General features: G+C 37.8%; 1 long non-coding RNA gene across 1 annotated transcript in view; it reads left to right on the top strand.

The window, feature by feature from the left end:
* The window catches only part of LOC144579950 (uncharacterized), a 116,357-nt gene extending 90,539 nt beyond the window's left edge, over positions 1 to 25,818 (top strand). Inside the window, exons 4-5 of the long non-coding RNA XR_013528709.1 lie at positions 17,749 to 17,898; positions 24,906 to 25,818. This is a non-coding gene — a long non-coding RNA (uncharacterized LOC144579950). The remainder of the gene's footprint in view (positions 1 to 17,748; positions 17,899 to 24,905) is intronic.
* Positions 25,819 to 26,164: the final 346 nt, after the last annotated feature.

Below are 26,164 nucleotides of genomic sequence, written 5' to 3' on the forward strand. Positions count from 1 at the left end.
ATATATGTATATATGAAAGGGAGTTTATTAGGAAGAATTGACTCACACAATCATAAGTTAAGGTCCCCAATAGGCAATCTGCAAATTGAGGTGCAGGAAAGCCAATGGTGGATCAGTCTGAGTCTCAAAACCTCAAAAGTAGGGAGGTTGACAGTGCAACCTTCAGTCTGTAACCAATGGCCTGAGTGCCCCTGGCAAACCACTGGTGTAAATCCAAGAGTTCAAAAGCTGAAGAACTTGGAGTCTGATATTCAACGGACGAAAACATCCAGGATGGGAGACAGACAAAGCCAGAAGACTCAGCAAGTCTGCCCATTCTACTTACTTCTGCCTGTTTTATTCTAGCCTTGCTGGCAGCTGATTAGGTGTTACCTACCCAGATTAAGGGTGGGTTTGCCTCTCCCAGTCCAGTGATTCAAATGTTAATCTTCTTTGGCAACACCCTCCCAGACACACACAGGAACAATACTTTTGCAACCTTCAATCCGATCAAATTGACACTCACAGTTATTAACTTTCACAATTAGGTTTTAATTTTTTTGCTGGTATGTAATGTTCATTTTTAGGAAGAAAAATTTAAGACAGAGGTATAAAGTTCTAATTATTAAATTGTATGAAACTATGAGCAAAACTTTGAGAAAGTTCGAAGGGGTTGGAGTAAAGAAGAGTGTATTCTGAGAGTCACTGCCATGACCGACATGGACAAATGTCTTTGCTTGTATATAACATGGATCCACAAACTAAGCCATTGGGCCAAATTCAATCCATGACATGATTTTTAGGGCCCCCTAGTTAAAAATAATTTTTAGGTTTTTAAAGGGTTGTAAAACACACCCCCACACCCCACATAATATGGGACAGAGGCTGTATGTTTCCTACAAAGCTGAAAATACTAGTTGGCACTTAATACAAAAATGGCGCCACACCTGGTCTGTATAGTAGCCTCTTGTAGAGATCACATGGCTTATCCCCGCCCATCCAGCCTGGCTTGATATGAGCCTTCCCGTTCCAGGGCTTGTTTCTGCTCTCATTCGTTCTACAGTATTGTTCCACAGCCCATAAAGCAAATCAGCAGACTGCATTTCAACTCTTAATGGATTGTGGGGACATGAAAACCACTAGTGCAAATGAGGCCCTTTCTGGGAGTCCCTGCAGAATTGAACAGCCTGTGGAGACCAAACCACCATCCATTCGTGTTGTGAGGTAACACTTCACCAAGACCTTTAGAGGTTTTAATTGCTCATGCCTTTTCCTAAACAGTAACTGGTGCTGTCAAATTGCCACTTCTAACAGTACTAAAATCATGAAGAATTCATAAGAAGCTGCTGTAAATGTCATGCATTTTCAAAGAAAGCCTTTACATCAATTTTTCAAAGTAATGTATACAAATCAAAACTCATGAGATTTACATAATATTCCTTTTCATTGATCAAGAAACTATTATTGATGCTTACATTACTTCAGTTTTGAAATGCTAGTTAATAATTATATATATCAATAGTTCAGAAATCAAAAATGATTTAGAAACTCAAGTCTCTCGTTTTATGCTTATGATGATAATAATTACAAAAGTATTGCTACCTTATATTTATATGAAAGTTCATGGTTTTTACGAGCATTTCATAGATATATTTCATTGAATTCATTTCATGATAATAAACTTAATGACCCTATTAGTTATGAATGGCAGCAGCTGGTCCTAAATCTTTTCTTCAGTAGAGGAAACTGTACTTACATTAAATAAAAAAAAAAATCCAAGGTCATCAAGCCAGAACATGGCAGAAGAAGGAAAAAATGTAATTGTTTATTCTTCTGACTTATGGTATTTCTACCATGCCAACATAATACTTGCCTAATATGTAAAGACACTTTACAAATTATCATTTCAGAATTATAATGATTAAAAATGCATAAGGACTATAATAAAATGTTTAAAATGTTTTAAGTGATAGCCGTTACTACTCCACAACTTTGAGCAAATTCCACAGGCCTAAAAGATAAAAAGTAGATTATAAACATAATCCAGGTAGACCAATTCCAATTTTTTGTCCCTAGTAAATATTTTTCATTCTGCCACTTCAGTCCTCCTAAAGGCAGAAAAACAATCCTTTGTTACTTCCCAGGCTGGGCTCCTTCTGAGCTGGTCATCTTCCTCACAATCGCCTAAGTCTGTGATCCTGGCTTAAGAGACTCCTTTCCAATAAACTTCAAAAACCATTTTTATATCCTGTCAAATTCCTTTGGAATTAGTTTTTGAGTTGACTGCTCTGTTCCGTGTTGAATGGGAAAAGCGAATATAAAATACATTATCAATTCAAAAGTTAAAATGAAGATTATTATATTACTATTTTAAAGGGTACCCAGTTAATAAAATTATTTTCAACAAAATATTCTAGCGATCAATTGATATTAGCAAAGATACACTTGAAAACACGCTCCTTTAGCTTGGAGAAGCTTGTCATTACCCACCTTCTGAAGACTGCTTCTGTCAACCTGTCACACTCATTCTCCATCCAGTTTTGTTCCCTTGCTGGTGAGAAGTTGTGATCCCTTGGAGGTGAAGAGGTGTTCTGGCTTTTGGTGACTTTAGCCTTTTTGTGCTGGTTCTGTCCCATCTTCGTGGATTTATCTACCTTTGGTCCTTGAAGTTGGTGACTTTTGGATGGGGTCTCTGAGTGAACATCCTTTCTGTTGATGTTGAAGCTATTTCTTTCTGTTTGTTAGTTTTCCTTCCAACAGTCAGGGCCCTCTGCTGCAGGTCTGCTGGAGTTCGCTGGAGGTCCACTCCAGACCCTTGCTTACCTGGGAATCACCTGCAGGGGCTGTAGAACAGCAAGGATTGCTGCCTGTTCCTTCCTCTGGTAGCTTCATCCCAATAGAATACCTTCCAGATGTCAGCCAGAGCCCTCCTGTATGATGTGTCTCCCAGTTAGGATGCACAGAGGGTCAGGGAGCCATTTGAGGAGGCAGCCTGTCTGTTAACAGAGCTCAAGCACGGTGCTGGGGGATCTGTTGCTTCCTTCAGGGCTGCCAGTCAGGGACATTTAAGTCTCCTGAAGTGGAACCCACAACCGCCCCTTTTCCCAGGTGCTCTATCCCAGGAAGGTGGGGGCTTTGTAAGTCCCTGACAGGCTGCTGTCTTTTTGTTCTGAGATGCCTTGTCCAGCAAGAAGGGAATCTACTTGACAGCAGAGACCTTGCTGAGCTTCCATGCTGGGCTATGCCCAGTTGCTCTTTAAACTTCTGGATGGCTTTGTTTACACAGACAATGTCAAAACTGCCCACCAGAGCCACAGCAATGGCTGGTGCCCCTCCCCACACCAGGAAGTCAAACATCCCTGGTTGAGCTCAGACTGCTGTGCTGGCTGCAAGAATTTCCAGCCAGTGAATCTTAGCTTGCCAGTCTTTGTGGGGGTGGGACACACTGAACGAGTGGCACCTTGTCACCTTGGCTTCAGCCCCCATTTTCAGGGGAAATGAGTTGTTCTGTTTTGCTGGTGTTCCAGGTGCCACTTGATTAAAAAGGCCACCCAGTTTCACGCTGGAAACCCGGAGTGCTGGCATGTAGGTGCTGGAGGGAATCTACTTGTCTGTCGGTCGAGTAGACCATGAGAAAAGTGCAGTATCTGAGTGAGAGTGCTGGAGTGACCAGAAAAGTCCCTAATGACTTCCTTTGGCTAGGAGAGATTGTTCTCTGGCCCCTTGCACCTCCCAGGTGAGACTATGACCCACCCTACTTCGGCTTGCCCGCCTTGGGCTCTTCCCACTGTCTAACCAGTCCCAATGAGATGAACCTGGTACCTCAGTTGGAAATGTAGAAATCACTCATCTTCTGGCATGATCTCACTGGAAACTACAGAACAAAGCTGATACTATTTGGCCACCTTGGTGAAAGTCCTACAGAGCATGTTCTAACCCAATACAAGGACACTAAGAACCTTGGAAAAAGGTTAGACAAAATGCTAATGAGAATAACCAGTGTGGAGAAAAACATAAACAACATGATAAAGCTGAAAAACACAGAACAAGAACATTGCAAAGCATACAAAAGTTTCAATAGCCAAATCGATCAAGGGGAAGAAAGGATGAGAGAGATAGAAGATCAACTCAATGAAATAAAATTAGAAGGCAAGATTAGAGAAAAAAGAGTGAAAAGAAATGAACAAAGCCTCCAAGAAATATGGGATTATGTAAAAAGGCCAAATCAATGTTTGATCGGTGTACATGAAAGTGATGAGGAGAACAAAACCTCGTCTGAAAACACTCTTCAGGATATTATCCAGGAGAGTTTCCCCAGCCTAGCAAGGCAGGCCAGCATTGAAATACAGGAAATACAGAGAATACCACAAAGATACTCCTTGAGAAGATAAACCCCAAGGCATATAATTGTCAGATTCACCAGGGTTGAAACAAAGGAAAAAATGCTAAGGGCAGCCAGAGAGAAAGGTAGGGTTACCGCAAAGGGAAGCCAATCAGACTTACATCAGATTTCTCCACAGAAACCCTACAAGACAGAAGAGAAGGGGGCCAATATTCAACATCCTTAAAGAAAAGAACTTTCAACCCAGAATTTCATCTCTAGACAAACTAAGCTTCATACGCAAAGGAGAAATAAAATCCTTTACAGAAAAGCAACTTCTGAGAGATTTCATCACTACCAGGCCTGCCTTACAAGAGCTCATGAAGGAAGCACTACACATGGAAAGGAACAATCAATATGAGCCACTGTAAAAACATACCAAATAATAAACACCATCGACACAATGAAGCAACTGCAACAACTATTGGGGAAAACAACCAACTAGCATCAAAATGGCAGGATCAAATTCACACATAACAATATTAACCTTAAATGTAAATGGGCTAAATACCCCCATCAAAAGACACAGACTGTATGAACACCTTGTGTGCTTCATCTTTTTATTTACATAATGAAAATATTTATAATCTACGTATCTCAAAAGGGTTTAGTTACATTCAGTGAAAAAAATGCTTTGAATCTTTTGGATAAATGTCTTATTATTACTTTGTGTGACCAAAAACATCAAAAACAATTTTTTGATGTTTATGATGTTTTGTTTTTTTATTTTGTTTTTTTTTTTATTTCATTGAGTTGATCTCCATCAAGCTACCAATGACTTTCTTCACAGAATTGGAAAAAAACACCCTTAAACTTCATATGGAACCAAAAAAGAGCCCACATAGCCAAGACAATCCTAAGCAAAAAAAAAAAGATGGAGGCATCACACTACCTGATGTCAAACTATATTACAAAGCTACAGTAATCAAAACAGCATGGTACTGGTACCAAAACAGAGATATAGACCAATGGAACAGAAGAGAGGCCTCAGAAAGAACACCACACAACTACAACAATCTCATCTTTGACAAACCTGACAAAAACAAGCAATGGGGAAAGGATTTCTTATTTCATAAATGGTGTTGGGAAAACTAGCCATATGCAGAAAGCGGAAACTGGATCCCTTCCTTATTCCTTATACAAAAATTGACTCTGGGTGGATTAAAGATTTAAACATGAGGCCTAACACCATAAAAAGCTCTAAAAGAAAACCTAAGCAATATCATTCAAGACATAGGCATAGGCAAGGACTTCATGACTAAAATACTAAAGCAATGGCAACAAAAGCCAAAATAGACAAATGGGATTTACTCCAGAGCTTCTACACAGCAAACGAAACTATCATTAGAGTGAACTGGCATGCAACAGAATGGAAAAAAATTTTGTAATCTACCCATCCGACAAAGGGCTAATATCCAGACTCTATGGAGAACTTAAATTCCCCATCGAAAGGTATGAACAGACACTTTTCATAAGAAGATATTTATGCAGCCACCAAACATGAAAAAAAGCTAATCACTGGTCATTAGGGAAATGCAAATCAAAACCACATTGAGATAATATCTCATGCCAGTTAGAATGGCAATCATTAAAAATCTGGAGACAACAGATGCTGGAAAGGATGTGGAGAAATAAGAACAATTTTTCACTGTTGGTGGGAGTGTAAATTAGTTCAACTATTGTGGAAGACAGTGTGGTGATTCCTCAAGGATCTAGAAATAGAAATACCGTTTGACCCAGCAATTCCATTACTGAGTATATACCCAAAGAATTATAAATCATTGTATTATAAAGACACATTCACAAGCATGTTTATTGTGGCACTGTTCACAATAAACCAACCCAAATGCTCATCAATGATAGACTGGATAAAGAAAATGTGGTACATATACACCATGGAATACTATGCAGCCTTAAAAAAGGATGAGTTCATGTTTTTTGCAGGTACATGGATGAAACTGGAAACCATCATTCTCAGCAAACTGACACTAGAAAAGCAAACCAAACACCACATGTTTTCACTCATAAGTGGTGTCGAACAATGAGAACACACAGACACAGGGAGAAGAACATCACTCACTGGGTCTGGGGGGTGGGGTGTTAGGGGAGGAACAGAAGAGGGTGGGAGGATTGGATGACGGGGTGATGGATGCAGGAAACCACCACCATGGCACGTGTATACTTATGTAGCAAAGCTGATGATCTGCACATGTACCCCAGAACTTAAAGTATAATAAATACATTTTTTAAAATGAAAAATGTTGAGCTTTAATGTATCTAAACTTAGCAGGGAAAATGTTAAAGGAATGGTTAACATGCTGGCTGCAAAATAAAACATCCTATTTTCAACTGTACCTTAAAAAAAAGAAAGAAAAAAGAGCTGCCTGGAAACAGGAAAAGAAAGAGGAAAACATTTATAGGTAAGGCATTTTATGTAGTACTGATTTTCAGACAGAAGAATGTTCATAATACTGATCTTCACATTTCTTGGATATGATCAATAGGTGAGTTTAAAGAAACTAAGATAAACTCAATTCTTCTTGAAGTAAATTATCTTTGCTGTGTTTCCTGAATTATTTTAAAATAAATGTTACTTTTCTGAAGAAAACAATTTTTAATGTATAAAACTTAGATAACAGAAAAACATAAAAGAAAACAATTACTATCATATTAACTACCTTATTGATATTTTGTTATTTTTTCTAGTATTTTGGAAAATATTATATATAATATTTTAATATGTGTTTTATATATTTATATATATTATATATGTGTTTATATATATATATATATATTGTGTGTGTGTGTGTGTACTTGTTTTGTTTTGTTTCTGCTCATACTGGATTGAGAGAACTACTACTGAGGTTTCTCTAGCCAAATGGCAAACCTTGATCCAAACTAACCTGACTCTAGACTCTACGCCAGACTAGACTCTGGACCAGACTGTAGACTGCCCGAAACAGAGAAGAGACCCTCAAAACATGGCTCCATAACACATGCCTACCAGCGCCATGACAGTTTACCATTGCCATTGCAACACCCAAAAGTGCCCGCCCATTTTCTAGCTAATTCTGAATAGCCTGTTCTTTAAGAAGGAGCAGTCACAGTGCTCTAACCCTGCCACTGCCTCAATAAAGCTGTTTTCTTTTACCACCAGCCAGCTCTTGAATTCCTTCCAGGATGAAGTCAAGAAACTGCCTGCATCAAAAGCAATCCAATTTTCTCTTGATGCTTTGAAAAAAAGAGAAAAAATTAAGTCATGTGATGGTAAGCAGATGAAGCTAACAGTTAGCTCCCACTTGTTGGATCCTCAAAACTGTCTTTTGAGTCTGATTCATCAGCCGCCCTCTCTATTTCCTCCTTCTCCTCCCTATGCATGATGTTGTTTGGTTTAAGCTAGGTAACATTTTTTCTTATGTAAAATATTCAAAATGTGATATGAGGCTGGGCATGGTGGCTTACGCCTGTAATCTTAGCACTTTGGGAGGCCGAGATGGGTGGATCACTTGAGGTCAAGAGTTCGAAACCAGCCTGGCCAACATGGTGAAACCCCGTCTCTACTAAATATATATATATTTAGCAGCTGTAATCTCAGCTACTCCTGAGGCAGAGGCAGGAAAATCACTTGAATCTGGGAGGCGGAGTTTGCAGTGAGCCAAGATCGTACCTCTGCACTTCAGCCTGAGTGACCGAGTGAGATTCCATGTTAAAAAAAAAAAAAGGAACATGAATGCTGCATTTTTTCCTTGATTTAGACTCATGTCTTCATCTAAATTTGGAATTCTTACTGTATGAACACCTTGTGTGCTTCATCTTTTTATTTACATAATGAAAATATTTATAATTTACATATCTCAAAAGGGTTTAGTTACATTCAGTGAAAAAAATGCTTTGAATCTTTTGGATGAATGTCTTTTTATTACTTTGTGTGACCAAGTGCTGTAGGAATTACTTCTACAATTTAGTGTTCTTGATTTAGCATACAAATTTAAAATGTAGTCATATTAAGATATGATTCAGATATAGGTGATGAAGGGATGGAGGCAGCAAACCACCTTGCCCTGTATGTACCTATGCAACAATAATGCATGATCTGCACTTGCACCCCAGAATCTAAAGTATAATAAAAATAATTTTTTTTTAAAGAGATGACTCAGAAACATGTTTTCCTGTTTTCTGGGGTTTTGCTTCTGTCTCCCATGTTAGGAAAATAATACTACAATTAAAGTATCTACTCAAAGGCCTATGTCATCGAGGTATTTGTTGAGACTGTAGTCAGTGGAATGATAGAGCATTCATCTTGAATTCAGCCATTTTATATATCAGTACAGCTACCATATTTAATTTGTCAAATAACTAGTAGAGGTAACTAAAATCCAATCACAAAATAAATTACAGGATAAACTTTCAACAAATTTTCACATTGGTGTTTTTAGATAATGACTATAATCTGATATGAAACAGAAAGGGAATCCATAAAAATCTAAGAAAAACATAAAGAAATCAAGATTAAATGAAAGACAATCCCAGATGATAATGTACATATAAATACATATCCACATCACTTATTTGCATGTAAAATGGAGATAGAGTTAGGATGAGGTGGCATCCTTTGGCGGTATGATTTAGACTCAAAGTTGTAAGACTACAGCAAGTTAAATCCCTTGTATCTGAGTTTATACTTTGCTTTGAGCCCTGGAGCTTAGGCAGTTCTATTGCCAGGAACTCTCCTGTTGGTTTAAATCTCAATTCACCTCCCCTTTCATTCTTATTCTTGTACTGCAGTTCCAGTAACTGGAATTTTTGTCTCCTAGCTCATTATCTGAGGCCTTGTTTCATACCTTCCTGATAGTCTCTATTAGATGTACTCTAAAAGCCTCTGTCCCTAATGTGAGTCCTGCCCCTCCTCATCCAGATGACTCTATTTCTGCTGCATGTTTATCACAATAGAAACACTCTGCCCACACACCCACAAGGTCTTCTAAGAACAGTGTTGCCAGTCTAGTGTCCATTGATTCTTCACAATGAAGAAAACTTGCAATTTTATCTTGAGTTCTTTGTTGTTTAATTTTGCATGTCAACTTTCAGGCCAAACTTTGACTAATGACAGTTATAAACAATTACAATTAAGTGCCATGTAATGACATTTTGGTCAATGACATACCTCATGTACAACAGGGATCCTGTAAGATCATAATGTTGTGCTTTTACTGTATATTTTCCGTGCTTAAATATGGTTAGAAACACAAATGTCATGTTAAGATTGCTTATGGTATTCAGTGCAGTAACATGCTGCATGGGTGTATAACCTGGGAACATTTGTACCATGCAACATAAGTGTGTTATACCATCTGAGTATGTGTAAATACACTTTGTGTTATTTGTGCAATGACAAAATTGCCTGATGATACATTTCTCAAAGACATACTTCTGTTGTTAAATGGCACACAACTATATACACAGGTCAATACCTAAGACAGATTCAGTGTCTTCTTCCTAGTTTGATTTAGAGTTGTCTCCACCTACTCTATCCAGCAGTTATGAATAAGTCACATGGCTCTTTGAAATGTGATATGGCTAAAAAAAAAAAAAGAGAGAGAAGAGGGTAGAGGGAGGAGAGAGAGTTTTTATCCTCTGGCTTTAATTATGACCATGAAAATACATGACTTAATTACTCAGAATAGAATATTATGACTGCCTCTTCATTCAAGGCCATGCAATAATTTCAGCTTCTTTGCGGATAGCAAGGTAGATAAACAGCAGATAGGTAGACAGATAGATGGATACATACATATAAACATACATCATACATAAATACATAGACAAATAGGTTCATTTTTTTGGATAGATGAATGGCCAGGTAGATTATATGTAGATGACAACTAGCTACACAGAAAGGTATATTCAAGGATGTTGGTATCTCTGACTTCCTATGAGTTCTGCTCATTCCCTATTCTACACTGTTGCCTCACAATATATGTTTGCAATGATTCTTAAACTATTTAGTAGTTATCCTAGTATCCACAGAGGTCAAAAGCAATGACCAACATGATTTGATTTTTTTTGAGGTATAGGTTCTTTTCTGTTTTTATGTACATACTATACACAGATATGCATTTGAAATGATTAAAGAATCATTTGAAAGTGAAATGTTTGAAAATATTTTGAAATTTACATGAAATAGAAAGCTGGTAGCATGGTGAGGCCCAAGGAGAACTAGACTTTGAGTCAAGACACTTGAGTTATTCCCGAATTACTACTAACTAGCATTATGACCTTCACACTTAACTACATGAATTTTCTCATTTATAAAAAGAGTTGTCCTTAAAATGTCACATAAACTTTGACATTCTGTGTTTTCCAATAATTGACTAATATTCTAAAGTGTCATTATAAGACTTCATAAATGAAATAACCTGAATAATATCACTATATTTTAAAATATATTTTGTTTTGTACATATTATTTGTATTTTGTGTTAATTGTACTCTACTCACCCTGAATATAGTCCTGGTGTGGAGCTGGGGTTGTCCATCATGCAAAAAAGAAATTTTAAATTTAGATTTGACTTTTAAAAATATGCTATCAATTAGAATCACACAATGCTGCATAATGATATTTCCAACAGATGTTATGAAAACATAGTACTATAACTACTGAATATTCAAGCACATATAGTGCAAAGCTTGCAAAATTCTTAGTGACACTTTGAAAAAAAGTAGAATGTTTATAAGAAGCAATACAAATTAACATGAATTCTTTGTTCCAAACACTACAGAAAGAAATATAAGACTCTGTCTGTTTTTATAGTATGTGTATAAACTGTATAATAAGCTGATGTCTTTAATTTAAGGTAAACAGAAAAGTATATGATGTCAGTAGCATCTGCACTTTAATTTTTTTCTAACACTAGTAATGAAACTTCACTACTCCATTCACATTCTCTCAGGCAATCTTTCTTATGACAGAATTATGGCCACAGATTGCATTCTTGGGACAAGGAAAAACATCATCATTTAGGAATGCAATCAAATTCATGACTTTCTAAGTGCATCATGTTCTAACGAACCCAATTAAGTAGGTAAAGGAAAACTCAGGATAGAATATACCCTTGACATTCACAGTGGTACATCCTGAAACTGCGGCAAATCCCTAAATTTATAAACACTATTATTATTAAATACATTTTCTATCACAAAATGCAATAAAGTGAAACAAAAAATAAAGTAAATATTGTTTATTTTGTCCTCCTCTCTTTAAACAATGGAATTCCCATTTATTCGTCATCTTTCAGCTTTTCCATGGAGAAATTTCCTGGCCAATGACTAGTTTAGATCTCACAGTTTTATAAAAATCATCTGATCTTATAATTATCATTGCTTGTTACAAATTTCTTAATAGCTGCTCAGGGCCTCAGATTTCTTAAATTCATGATCAAGTCAGCACTGTTCTAGCACTCCTCACAGAGTTGATTAGTAGGTTTCTTTTTCTTCTCGGATGAACAGATGAATGACCCACAGTATGCATGTGATTTATTTATATCCTTATGAAAATAATGATAAGTAATAACAAATAAAATTAAGTTGAGATGCACCTGCTGGGCAGTAGCTAGGTCCACTCACTGGTAACTGACTTACATCTGAGCATCAGTCTTAGTACACACAGTATTTTTCAGAGTTTTGACCAAAAATTTTATAAAGTTGTACAAATCATGGTCCTTGTTGAGAGCCCATGAATAGTTAAAACTGTGATCATCATCTGTCAGTGTCTACAACCTATTATATGAAAGCATGGTTTCACCATTTACTAGTTCTGTGGTCATAAGCAAGTTGTTTAGCCTCCAGAGACCGCAGTTTCTTCACCTACAAAATGAATATTATAATTCTATGTTTAAATCCCACATGTTGTTCTCAGAAATTGAATAAATTAATTTGTATGAACATTTCTTGAGGAGCACTCTACAACTGTATGATGTTTGCAGAAACTGTGATTAGAGCATGATGCCATAGTTATTTCAAAGACAGTGGTAGCTGCAATGTTGTCTGCTTGAAGAAAGATAAACAAGCATCTGTTATTTCATAGCTATTTCATTCCAGTTTTTAGCAGACTACTAAGATTATAATCAATGAATCTATAAAGAAACTTGTGACATAGACCACGTGATACAGGTTTACCTGGCTGAAAGCCATGCTAAGAAGCAGAATCTGTCACAAGCTTGCAGTTCCAAAGGTTTTCGAGGAAGGAAAACTTCCTTAGAAATATAATACTGCTGTTCATGTTAAAGATGGTGGTATCTCCCACGGCATCAGTTTTTTGCTAAGTACAATCCTTTTTAAAAATTATTTGAATATTTGTGCAATAAATTCAAATGCAAAAACCAATTTACTGTATATCCCATAATCAAATCATTTTTCAAGCGAGTTCCCCAAATTTCAAGAGGCTTTGAAAGCACTACCAAAGTGAAATGGAACAGGTAAAGTTGATAATGTCAGCATGGGAAACATTTTCATTGTTTTTTCAGGCACAAATAGAGTTGCATAATAGTATGTAACTTACTAAATATACCCATGTTAAACTCATGCTGTTTAAGTCACCAGAATGACTATAGCTTAGTATGTATCAAACAGTTTGAGAAAGACATCAAGGAGCGTAAGCTCCCATAGAGATTAGAGTCAGAGTTCTGTTTAAATGACTTTAAAAACTAGCTGCGGTTTCTTAGGTAAACTAATTAAACTCTTGGGGTTTTGTGTTGTTTTGAAAAAAAATGCCAGGTATGGAGTCTGTACTGTGTTCATCACATGGCAGGAGCTCTTGTTAATTGTGTGTACTCTGGGTCAGGAATCATCTTTACAAATACCCCATGTCCTGTCCTCATGTATCCACTTGCTGGTTAGACAAAGGCATCTACCTCTAAACCAAACACCCGAGCAATGTAACTTATTATTGTCATACTAATCTATCACTAAAGTATTATGTCTTTAATTAAAATATTGTTGCTATGGAGTGTGACACAGTAGTGGCTGAGGCGCTAATTCAACTGAATACTAAGGCACAAGAGGCCAGGTAATGCATATGACTTGAGGAACCTTGGAAATGTTCCTCATCCATAGACAATCCTGGATGCTCTTGCTTACCACTTTAGTTAGCATTTAAAACTCAACTGATACATTCAAGTATTCTTCTTGAGAATGCAAATACCCTGGGAGGATGTCTCTACAGAATGTTTTTAGTACAAATCAATAATCTTAGAGCTGGGCACAGTGGCTTACACCTGTACTCCCAACAGTTTGGGAGATCAAGGTGAAAGGATCACTTGAGTCCAGGAGTTCAAGGCTAGCCTAAGACTCTCTAGTGTGTGTGTGTGTGTGTGTGTGTGTGTGTGTGTGTGTGTGTGTATTTTAATGAGCCTGGTGTTATGGAACATACCTATAGTCCCAGCTACTCACATCACTCACTCTAGCCAACAGAGGGACACTTTATTTCAAAAAGAAAATAAAAGAATCTTACAGCAGGATTTGATAGGAATGTCAGAAGAGCTATGTGCTACAGGTATATGGCCATATGGTAGGAAGAGGGGAGTCTGCCTACAGGAGCATCAGGACAAAGTACAGGAGGCTAGACAGGCAATGGAAACTCACTTTTCTAGCAAATCCCAGTTAATGCCTATTACCAATAGTCCTCCAATTTCATAGCCATGTGACCTGGGAGACATTATATCCTTTTTGGGGTCATTTTTCTTGTCTTTAGAATGGGAATAATAATGCCTATTCCATAGGTGATTATGAGAATTAATTAATACCTTTAAGATGATTAGAATTTTTAGGGAAACTTTCTTTTTGACAGCAGTTGTTAAGCCCTCAATATGCCCTCTTTAAGAACTGTTTTCACATTGAAATTACTAGGTAAATAAAGTTCTGTTTGTTTATCTTTAATCTTTGGTTTCCAAGGCTAATTACTTTTGTAACTACGTTTAAGAAATGTTAGCAGATAATAGTTCATTGAAGTGAGTGATAGCATAGAGATAAAACTTTTAAGGAACATCATCTGCTAATTTGTTGATCTTTGTCAGGCATTACATGGTTACCAGATTGAGCTAACCATACACATTTTTTTTTTTTGAGATGGAGTCTTGCTCTGTTACCCAGGCTGGAATGCAGTGGTGTGATCTCGGCTCACTGCAACTTCCACCTCCCAGATTTAAGTGATTCTCCTGCCTCAGCCTCTCGGGTAGTTAGGACTTCAGGCGTGTGCCACCACGCCTGGCTAATTCTTATATTTTTAGTAGAGATGGGGTTTCACCATGTTGACAGGCTGGTCTTGAATTCCTGACCTCAGTGATCTGCCTGTCTTGGCCTCCCAAAGTCCTGGGATTATAGGCGTGAGCCACTACACCCAGTCCACATTTTTTTTAAGTGAATATATTTTGGTATTTGATAGTAGGTCACCTACACTTAAGCAGCTGTCACCTTCTTATATAAATATACTGAGACAATTCCTTCCATTTTTTTGGGAGAGTTTGTAATACATACTGATGAGAAGTCATTAATTAGGCTTTTTAGGTGGTGTGATGGCCAAAACACTTTCTTAAACAGAAAAATTAGTGTTCATTGTTATAAAAGCCTAAAAATAAAATTGTCAGAAAGCAAGATAGCAAAATTAGAAAATGCACAACTAAAGTAGTTCAAACATAGCAAATCCTACCATTCAAATAGTCTAGAAAGGTACATATTGAGGCATGATGCAACCAGGTCCAAACTGTTGAATTATATATGTATTGCAACTATTTTAATATACATTAGTTGACATATATATAAAATTCCATTTTGGGTGGCTTTAATGATTTTTGTATCTTCTAAGTTTTTATTTATTCACTTTTTTATTGATTCACCAATTCATAATGAAACATTTATAGAGCTAGAAGCTGCATGTAGTAATGAATATCCTCAAGGAATCCATAGAATATGAGGGGAGACAGACATATTAGATAAGAAAATTCCAGGTGATTAGTGATAAAGAAAAAGTACAGACAAAAGTTGGTTCATAACCTTCTGATCTTTGACAAACCTGACAAAAACAAGCAATGGGGAAAGGATTCCCTGTTTAATACATGGTGTTGGGAGAACTGGCTAGCCATGTGCAGAAAGCAGAAACTGGACCCCTTCCTGACACCTTACACTAAAATTAACTCCAGATGGATTAAAGACTTAAACACAAGATGTAACACCATAAAATCCCTAGAAGAAAATCTAGGCAAAACCATTCAGGACATAGGCATAAGCAAGGAACTCATGACCAAAACACCAAAAGCACTGGCAACAAAAGCCAAAACAGACAAATGGGACCTAATCAAACTCCACAGCTTCTGCACAGCAAAAGGAACAGTAATTAGAGTGAATTGGCAGCCAACAGAATGGAAAAAAATTTTTGCAATCTACCCGTCTGACAAAGGGTTGATATCCAAAAAACTAAAACAGATTTACAAGGAAAAAACAAACAAGCCCATTCAAAAGTGGGCAAAGGACATGAACAGACACTTTGCAAAAGAAGACATACATGAGGCCAACAAACATATGAAAAAATGCTCATCATCACTGGTCATCAGAGATATGAAAATCAAAACTACATTGAGATACTATCTCATACCAGTTAGAATGGTGATCATTAAAAAATCTGGAGACAACAGATGCTGGAGAGGATGTGGAGAAATAGGAACACTTTTATATTGTTGGTGTGAGTGTAAATTACTTCAACCATTGTGGAAGACAGTGTGGCGATTTCTCAGGGACCTAGAAATAGAAATTTCATTTGACCCAGCAATCCCATTACTGGGTATATATCCAAAGGATTATAAATCGTTTTACTATAAGGACACATGCACACGTATGTTCATTGCAGCACTGTTTACAATAGCAAAGACCTAGAACCAACCCAAATGTCCATCGATGATAGACTGGACAGGGAAAATGTGGTGCATATACACCATGGAATACTATGCAGCCATCAAAAAAGATGAGTTCGTGTCCTTTGTAGGACATGGATGAAACTGGAAACCATGATTCTCCGCAAACTGACACAAGAACAGAAAATCAAACACTGCATGTTCTCACTCATAGGTGGGTGTTGAACAATGAGAACACATGGACACAGAGAGGGGAGCATCACACATGGGGGTCTGTTGGAAAAGAACAGTGGGGGGTGGGGAGTTGGGGACAGATAGCATGGGGAGAAATGCCAGATATAGGTGATGGGGGGAAGGCAGCACATCATGCTGCTATGTGTGTACCTATGCAACAATCTTGCATGTTCTTCACATGTACCCCAAAACCTAAAATGCACTAAAAAAAAAGTTGCTTCACAGCAGAAGGAGGACTCTGCCTTGGGCTAGATAGTAGCTTTGAGGAAGGCTTTGTTGTGGAAATGACATCTGAGCTTTTGATGTGCTGTTCCACGGAATGGTTTACACTGCAGTATTCTGACTTTGAAGTGGGAGTTGGGCATTTCTGCTTGCTTCTTGATTTTTATTATTTGCCTCTATTTTGAACTGGATAACTGTTACTACCACAGGGGGTAGAAATCTGTAAGAACTTAATACCTCTGGTACCCTCACTTCATATTGGGGAGGTGGAAGGTGAAGTTCTGATTGGTGGATTTCCCAACAAGTAGTAGAATCAGGGCCACATTAGCCAAGATTTCTTATCTGTCACTCCAAAGCTCTTTGCCTTCTTCCATGCTGTTTTCAACTTTTCCCTTTGGTTTTCTGAAAAGCAGCTTTGGTAAACAATCTGGAAACAAGATACAGCTCTTTGATAGTTTTCTGTTTGTTTATTTGTTTTTAAACATTGAACAATTTCAAATCTTGCAGAAGAATTTTTTTTTTCTTACCTTCACTGCTTTTATATTAGGAAAGTATACATTCGCTCATTTTTTAACTGTACAATTTTTTAAGCAAAGAAGGTAAGGCTAAGAGAGCAGATGTAATGTGTTCGATGCCACACAGTAGTCGATGAAATGTGTGTCCAAGCTGGGAAGCTCTTTCTCTAAGATCTGCACCTTTCAACTTTATTCTCCTGCCTGTTTACGTCAAGATTAATTGCATGGTTTCTGCTATTAAGGATTTTGTAATCTAGTAGAGCAACACAAATAAGCAAATGTAATACAAAGAAAAGAGACAAAATCTCCCATCATAATCCATCGAGAGAGAAAGGAAGAATTTCTGTAAGAGTTCAGGAAAGGGATGTATATTTGGAATTGCTTTAAAGAGAACATGCTGATATTTTAGGAATATTTGCACTGGTATTTTAGGAATTTATGTCATTAAGACGTGTAGATGGCATGAGATTGGTAAAGGAGATTCTACAATACTCTAAGCACAGTGATTGTATGCACAGAGGTCTTCAGTTATGCATGTGTGAAATGAGAAGCTCATTTTGCGTGACACTTTGGTAAACATAAAGGATGTGTGGAAAACAATGGTAGTAGAAACAATGGAACAAATTTATGGATAGAAGAAATAATGGCACAATTTATTGAACGTGCAGGTAAGAATTTGGACATTTTGTCATATGCTCTGGAGAGGCTGATAGCTAGCCGGAAGAGTGGAGTGATCCAAATTGAGCTAGAATTTTTTGTCTCTAAAATAAGTCACTTTATCTAAAATCACTTTTTTTAAAGATAGAAATTTCAAATCTATTTTCTGGGATCTCCTTTTTAAAATATTTTGGTTCATCCAATCAATATGCATTTTAAAATATTTTTCCTGTTTAATTTTGTTTTTCTTTTGAGACAGGGGTTCACTCTGTAACCCAGGCTGGGGTGTAGTTGGGCTCAATCACACCCAACTGCAACCTCGACCTCCCTGTCTCAAGTGGTCCTCACAGCTCAGCCTCCTGAGTAACTGGGGCCATGGGTATGCGCTGCCACACTCAGCTAGTATTTTATTTTTGTGTAGAGATGAGATCTTGCTATGTTGCCCAGGCTGCCCTGTTAATTTTAAATTTTAGTTTCAAGCTATTATTCTCAGAAGGACTCAAGTTTTATTTATAGCACAGAAGGAGACAGTGAGTCAGCAATTATGTTATCAAGTCAACTAAGAATTGTAATTTGGTCCACATTATTTTACCTGCATTTAACTTAGTTTTTTAATGATAAAGAAAATAAGAATCACAATATTATTCATTTATTAAATTATACTTTTATTATCTAATTTTATGAGGCAGACAGAATGAAAAAAAGTTATGTTGCTCTTTATGGATGATAATAAATAAGAAGAAGCATCTATTGAGTGCCTTCTGTAATACGGTCTTGTGAGATAAACCTCACCTATGCTGAAACTGGTTTTCTTGATAATCCTAAAAAGTGGTATTAATGTTGTTGTTGCAAACAAGGAAATGAAGATCCAGGAGATCAACTGATCCATCCAATTCTCATTGTCGGTGAGTGGCAGAACTGGGACTTACATCCCCAGGAACCTGGTTTCAGAGGTATAGCTTTAGTCACTTCTTCAACCAGCCTCATAGCATCACGTTGCATCTTCTGTATAATGGATAGAGCTACCTTTGTAAACACAGGCTATTTTATAAAAGGTTGAATTCTAACAACCCAATTTTTACCACTTTTTATATGTTTAAATTCCATGTAAAAGAATCACCTTGTGTATAACCATAGCCAGGTTTTAGTTGACTGTTGTCACTGTAAATTTCTAATAAAACAGAAGGCAGAAGTAACTACACATTTATAATCTTTGAGAGATGCCAGTATATATTTTAAAACCACTTAACTTGATGTTATAAGAAACTTCAGATTGAGTTTGAAAATATATATATTGTTATGCCCTGTGGCATTTTCTGACCTGTCATGATGCCACTTAGTTTGAAAATTGCTATTCATAGATGTTGAGAATATTTCTGCTGAAAAGAGGCCACTTTGGAAATGTGTGGAGGTTAGTATTATGCACATGAAACTGCTCAGCTTTCTCACACCCTGTCAGATCTGAGCAATTATTCTACCATCTCTCTGCCTGTCCCCGCCCCCACACCATTTCCTTAAATTGCTATGGAAATTAAATCATGAAAGACACTCTTCTTGCTAAGATGCCTCCTTCAGAATCCTCTCTGCTTTGCCCTAGCTAATTTGGAATAGAAAATCATCCCACATTTCCATGGAATTTAGCAAGGCCTGGGGCCATCCCTGAAAGGCATAATATGCCTGACATCTGTGATCCAGCATCATGTTGCATCAAAACAATTCGTGATGCTCAAATGAAAGTAAGCATCTTGTTGTATTAACTAAAGCATTTAATAAGCGAACTACAGCTACTTTCTATTCTCTCATCCATACACTCACATCCCATAAGGACAGTCATAATTGTAACCTGCCCAATTCACATTACATTATTTCATGATAACATTGATATTGTAAATATATTTTCTATCATTTTGTTCATATTTTTCCTCCAATGGGTGTTAGGTATAGCACAACCGTGGATACCAGAGATTATTTTTAAAGTCTTCATTTAAAGAGACTAGATGTCTAATTAATGGAGTCAAGAAGCTTACTGAGAACTTGCAGGATCTACCCCTGTGCCAATGCTCATCAGCTTCAGAGTCCAGGTTATTAGTCAGGCCTGTTCTGTGGCCATTAGAGGCAGCCAACAGTGACTTAATCCAAAGTGTTGAAATAAGTGTTGGAAGCCGAACATTTGGGTACACCACTTTTCATCACTAATTTTATAGGCAAGACACTGTTTCTGAAGTTTTGGAATCTCTCAAATTTGTTCCTTTTATGATAACTGGCAGTACATTCAAGTTTCTAAATACTAAAATGATCTTGAAACTTTAGATACAACCTCCATATAACATATTCCTCTGCCTCAAACAACCGAGGTACCGTATGTAAGAGAGCAAAGCAACTGTAATCTAAACATTAAAGATGTCTGTGAATGTAGAGAAATTGGGACCATCAGACTCTACAGCTACATAAGATAAAGAGTTGTATCAATGAGATATTGAGTGTTGTGTACAGAGGAATTGAGTAGTAATGGAGCAGAAGGGCCCACTTAGGAAAGTGACTCAATTTGGACAATGAAAAATGAGAGTATAGGATGAAGCAGATTTTCCCAATTGTCTCTCAAAACCAGTAACCATCAAACATTAGGCAGGTGCAACACTTCCTTTTTTTCTTTTAGATGGAGTCTTGCTCTTGTCACCCAGACTGAAGTGCAGGGCCACAATCTTGGCTCACTGCAAGCTCCGCCTCCCAGGTTCAAGAGATTCTCCTGCTCCAGCCTCCAGAGTAGCTGGGATTACAGAAGCCTGCCACCACGCCTGGCTAATTTTTCTGCAGTTTTAGAAGAGATGGCATTTCCCCATGTTGGCCAGGCTGATCTTGAACTTCTGACCTTAGGTGATCCATAAACTTTGGCCTACCAAAAGGCTGGGATTACAGGCATGAGCCACTGAACCCAGCCTTGTACATACAACAATTTTATCCAAAGTCTTTCTTCCTTTGGGAAAGTGGTAGAGTTAGGTGCTCTCTGAGGTCCAAGTTAAAGGTTTCTAGTTTCAGTTATGACTAAAAAATAATGCTAGTTTCCATAAATGCAGTGTAAAGAAAAGTGAGGTTAGGTAATAGTTCTTTACCTTTGCAGCTTAAATCACCAGTAGCCATTTGATCCTGGTAGTTTGGAAATAACTCCCATCAAATTATTAAATTTTGGCCTTGTAAAATTAGACCTTAGTTTACTTAAGGGTTCTTCTTTCCAGTTCAGCTGGATTCTCCCTAGTCTTAATTACATCCATTATTATTTCTTTTTGTATTTACTTTCTTTATGTTCTTAAGCAAAACATACCAAACTTCAGTGCATTTCAATACTTGCATTTAAGTCCACTGAATGCAATGGGCTAATAATAAAGATAAGCCAGGCTGGTATCGTGGCTCACACTTGTAATCCCAGCACTTTGGGAGGGCAAGGCAAGCAGATCACGAGGTCAGGAGTTTGAGACCAGCCTGGCCAACATAGTGAAACCCTGTCTCTACTAAAAATACAAAAAAAAATAGCTGAGTGTGGTGATAGGAGCCTATAATCTCAGCTACTTGGGAATTTGAGTCAGGAGACTCACTTGAACCCAGGAGGAGGAGATTACAGTGAGCTGAGATCATGCCACTGCACTCCAGCCTGGCTAGGTGACAATGTAAGACTGTGTCTCAGGAAAGAAAAGAAGAGAGAAAGAGAGAAAGAAAGAAAGAAAGAAAGAAAAGAAAGAGAAGAAAGAAAGAGAAGAAAGAAAGAAAGAGAAGAAAGAAAGAAAGAAAGAAAGAAAGAAAGAAAGGAAGAGAAGAAAGAAAGAAAGAGAAGAAAGAAAGAAAGAGAGAGAAAGGGGATGGAAGAAAGGAAGAAAAGAAGGCAGGCCAGCCAAATTGTGACAACTTATAATTCACTCTCCTTTAAGTCTCTCCTATAGCAGTCTCCCATCCCTAATCAGAGAACTTTCATAATTGCATCTGTCAGGCTTTCAGTAATAGTATGAAAATAACTGCTCATTTTCTTTCTGGAAAACCGATACATGTTTTTATTCTACGGTTGGCAAATGCTTAGTAGTGGAGTTTTCAGCCCCTGCAAAGACTTTTTCCATCAAACGCTCACTGTTGGGTAGCTGATGTAAGTCCTGAGCAGCCAAAGCTTTGAGCTAATGAGCACTCCAGGGTTTGTCATGCTGGTGTTCATCCAGAAAGATGGTTACAGAGACGCGTGATTTATGATTTCACATCCTGGTCTCTTACACTGAAATTGAAAACAAATGTGAATAGATTATACCACTTTTTTTGGTAATTGCACAATGAACAAGAGACTTGTGGGAGGCTTTGCTCTCTCTGACACTGTGTTTTTGATGATACTTTACGGGAATTATGTTAGGGAAAAAAAACAAATATCAAGGTTTATACATATTTTCTTACAGCTAGAACCAAACCTTTTTTAAGTAGACCTGAAAAGACTATAACTAGAATGGAGTGAGGGTCATAATAAAGAGAGTTGTTAGGTGGAATCTTAGTAATGGAACCAGTTTTACATTACTCATTTATTAGAAAATATTAATGGCAATTTTACGATTATTTTCTCATACTCTTCTTGATTACCATGACTTTTTCTTACTATGAATATCCAAATTGAGACTTATTACCCTATTATTTTTCTTAATTTCTATTATTTTTTTATTTTGACTTGGGTTTTTTTATGTTACAAAGAAATTCTAAAATTTCTATTTTGTTTTATATTTGAGGATGCAAGGTAGGAAGAGGCTGATATCTGCAGTCTATTTTAGCTTTCTGAATCATTAGTTTTGTATATTTGGGAAAATTATTTCAACTCCCTAATCATCAGTTTCCTTAGCTGTAAAAGAAGAAGTTTGTAACATAAGAATTCTAAAAGTTTTCTGAATGCTTGCAATTCATAATTCTATGTTGAAGAGATTTGTTTCACTCTACAGTATTTTATACATGACATGATGGAAACTCCGTAGCTTAAAAGTAATTATAAGCCTTCTTCCGGTGGGCAGAAGGTTTACAAATACATAAAACAGTAGACACGATAAATAAGAAGAGAAAGTGACACCCACAGCTCTTTCTGTCCTTTATGAGTAAACATATTTTTTGTAATAGAGTCAGGGATAAATTCCAACTATAATAAGAATCACGTCCTTGCATTAATTAATATATGTTATAAATTGAGCCTTTTTAAAATAAGCATTTTTCATTTCAATATTATGGTATAGTGAAAAAAATATTGGATCAGCTTTTCCCAAATTTGTTGCTTATGTTAGGGAGAGCTGGGAAGGGAAGAGCGTGGTCCCTGTAAATAAGAAAGTGGGGAAGGGAAGTGCTGGGTGGAGGCGGGTGTGGTCTCTGGATAGGACTTTACACCCATGGACCTAGGTAAGTGTGATAGGGGCTAGAACTGAAGCCTAAGCACTGCCATCTTATAGAGAAGCCACTTGGGCCCTGGGCAGAGGTGTCGTTCTCAGAACGGTTAATGTACATCAATTCTCAGGAGTGTTAAGGGTAAATATTTCCACTGCTACCCCCTTCCCTTGCAACAAACGGCAGACTTTAGCTTCTGTACAGACAGCTTGCCTTGCACCCCCCTGAGCAAGAAAAGGATGTGGTTTTGCAGCTTAAATGCCTTGCTCCCCCTGAGCTCGGGGCCACGGGTTGCAGAGAGACGAGTCCTCCGTGGACGCTGGCAATAAAGACCCTGCAATTTGGCATACTTTTGTCTTGGTGTTGATTTTCTGCTCGCTCCGGTGCTACATAAAAACGGGCACTTCTGCCATGGTGCCCAAATGTGGGCATTTTCCAAGACCACCCAGGCCTGCCATGCCCCCATCCTGGGCCTATAAACACCCCCTCCCCCACCCCAGACCCTAGGAGGCAGGCAGAAGCTGTTGGATAGCGGAGGAACACATTGACGGAAGAAGATAAGCGGCTGTAGAGCGGCACATCGGAAAGACGTGGAGGGAAAAACGCCAGCAGGAGAGCACACTGACAGGCAGCGGACCGCGGGCAGGCCATCGACCAGCAGAAGGATGTGGAGTTTGGCTGGGGCAGTGGGAGGACAGCCTGGGCCACCGACTGGCCCAACTCCAAGGGAAAACCACCTCCCTTCTGGCTCCCCATCTGCTGAGAGCTACTTCCACTAAGACCTTGCACGCCTTCTCCAAGCCCAGGTGTGATCCGATTCTTCCAGTACGCCAAGGCAAGAACCCGGGATACAGAAAGCCCTCTGTCCTTGTGACACGGTAGAGGGTCTAGTTGAGCTGGTGAACACAGGCCGCCTATAGACAGCAAAACTAAAAGTGCACCCGTAACACATGTCCACTGGGGCTTCAGGAGCTGCGCACATTCACCCCTAGACACTGCTGTGGTGTGGAGCCCCACAGCCTGCCCTTCTGTATGCCTGCTTAGAGGTTTGAGCAGCGGGGCACTGAAGAAGTGAGCCACATCCCCATCGCACGCCCTACCAGGGGTCAAGGTAACTTTTCTTGTTTCACTTAGAGACCTATGTGAACTCCACTAAATCACTTAAATAGTTTTCTTTTATAAAATTTGCAACTTCTAACTTAATTATCCCAAAGGTTTCTTATATTTCTGAAAAGCTTATGTTATGACTTACAAGGATGTATGCGATAAATCGGTAGTCTGGATTTGGAAGCCAGGAAGACCTGGGTTAAAATCCTAGCTGGTGGTGTTGTTCTAAGCTGTGCGAAGCTGGTTAGAATACTGAAATAACAAAGGTCGCCACTGGCCCTTTGTTTTATAGTTAGTAAAACTTCAGTAGTTTAACAAAATAAAAGTCTTCACTCAACAGTCAAGTGCACATATTCCTAGTAAGAAGGCTGCCTATCGTCTTTTTTTTTTTTAAGAAAATAACGTTATTTTGGAAAGAATGTTAATGTCCATTAAAAGCATAACCAACATCCATTCATAAGAGTGACCTTTGCAAAGATTTTATAGGGGTGCAAAAGTCAAGGAATTTACTTCTTCCACCTTGTAGCTTTACTGTCCAAACGCCATGGAATCGTCTCCATTCAAACCCAGGGAAAGACATACAGCAGAGAAGCCTTGTTTTCTTCATTACAGTTTGGCCCTGAAGGTAGTCTGCATCAGGGCAAAATTTCATACTGTGTTCACACTTCTCTATTGAGAATCAGTATATGGTTATTCTTCAATGCAAGGAAGGTAACAAAATGTAGCCCATGTCTCACCAATGGCTTAGAACCATTCCAGAAAGAAAAACGTTTTGCAGACAACTAGTAGAGCCTTCAGTATATTTTCATTATCCACTTTCCCCTTCTGATTAGAGTGCTATCTTTCAAATCTCAGCAGAAGAATGAGAAGAAAAGTGAAAAGAACTCTAACAGGTAAATCACTTCATTCTCAGATATCATATCCTGAATGGCATATATCCGATCTTGGTAACTGGGCATATACTAATATTTCATAAATGCTTGAAAAATACTGTGGACCAGAAGCATTTAGGGATACTGCAAATAATAACCTTTTTCTTTGAAAATGTTTCTGACATATCATCTATTTTATTGTTACAACAAAATTATTTCTTGATTCATAATTTTATTTCACAATCATTCTGCATTTTTCCTCTTTATACTTGTTTTGTAAAGTTTGCTTTTCATCCATGTACTCTTGGAAGTAAATTGACAAATAATGTTTCAATCTTATATGAATAAACTCAGAGGCATGGTACATGATTATTTTCGGATGTTTTTCAGCCAAAGCTGTGTTGGTGCTTTATTTGATTTTTTTGGGGGGGTGTCACAAGAACACAATAGGCTTCAAAGATTTTTATCACATTTCTTATGGATTACTGCATACAAATAAAACAGCCTTTAGCCTTCAGCTTTGTGCTGTTTTCAAGGAAATAAAATACCCTTTGTTATTCCATTGAAGTTGTGTTTTAATTTCTCATTATTGTCCACATTGTAGTCGTCTGTGGTATCTATTAGTAAAAGTCCAGATGGCTGAAATAGAATTGATAAAAACCTACCTGAAATGTTCATCCCAGAGGCAAGCTTTACTCTTAAACATGTATATAAATATTAGGAAGAGTCAACTCCCAGCCTATATTTGCTTTCAGTTGGAACATACCATGCTGTTTTTGCCAACTGTGGGACTGTCATTCTTTTCTATGTTCATTCATACTGCCACTGGCAAACTGATCCTCTAAAAAGAGACAAGAAGGGGGAGGGAGATGCTTCCATGCTGACTTCTCCACTGCTAGAACTGCCAGCAGGA

Source organism: Callithrix jacchus, chromosome 17 (assembly GCF_049354715.1).
Source record: "Callithrix jacchus isolate 240 chromosome 17, calJac240_pri, whole genome shotgun sequence".
In the NCBI taxonomy this organism is placed as follows: domain Eukaryota; kingdom Metazoa; phylum Chordata; class Mammalia; order Primates; family Cebidae; genus Callithrix; species Callithrix jacchus.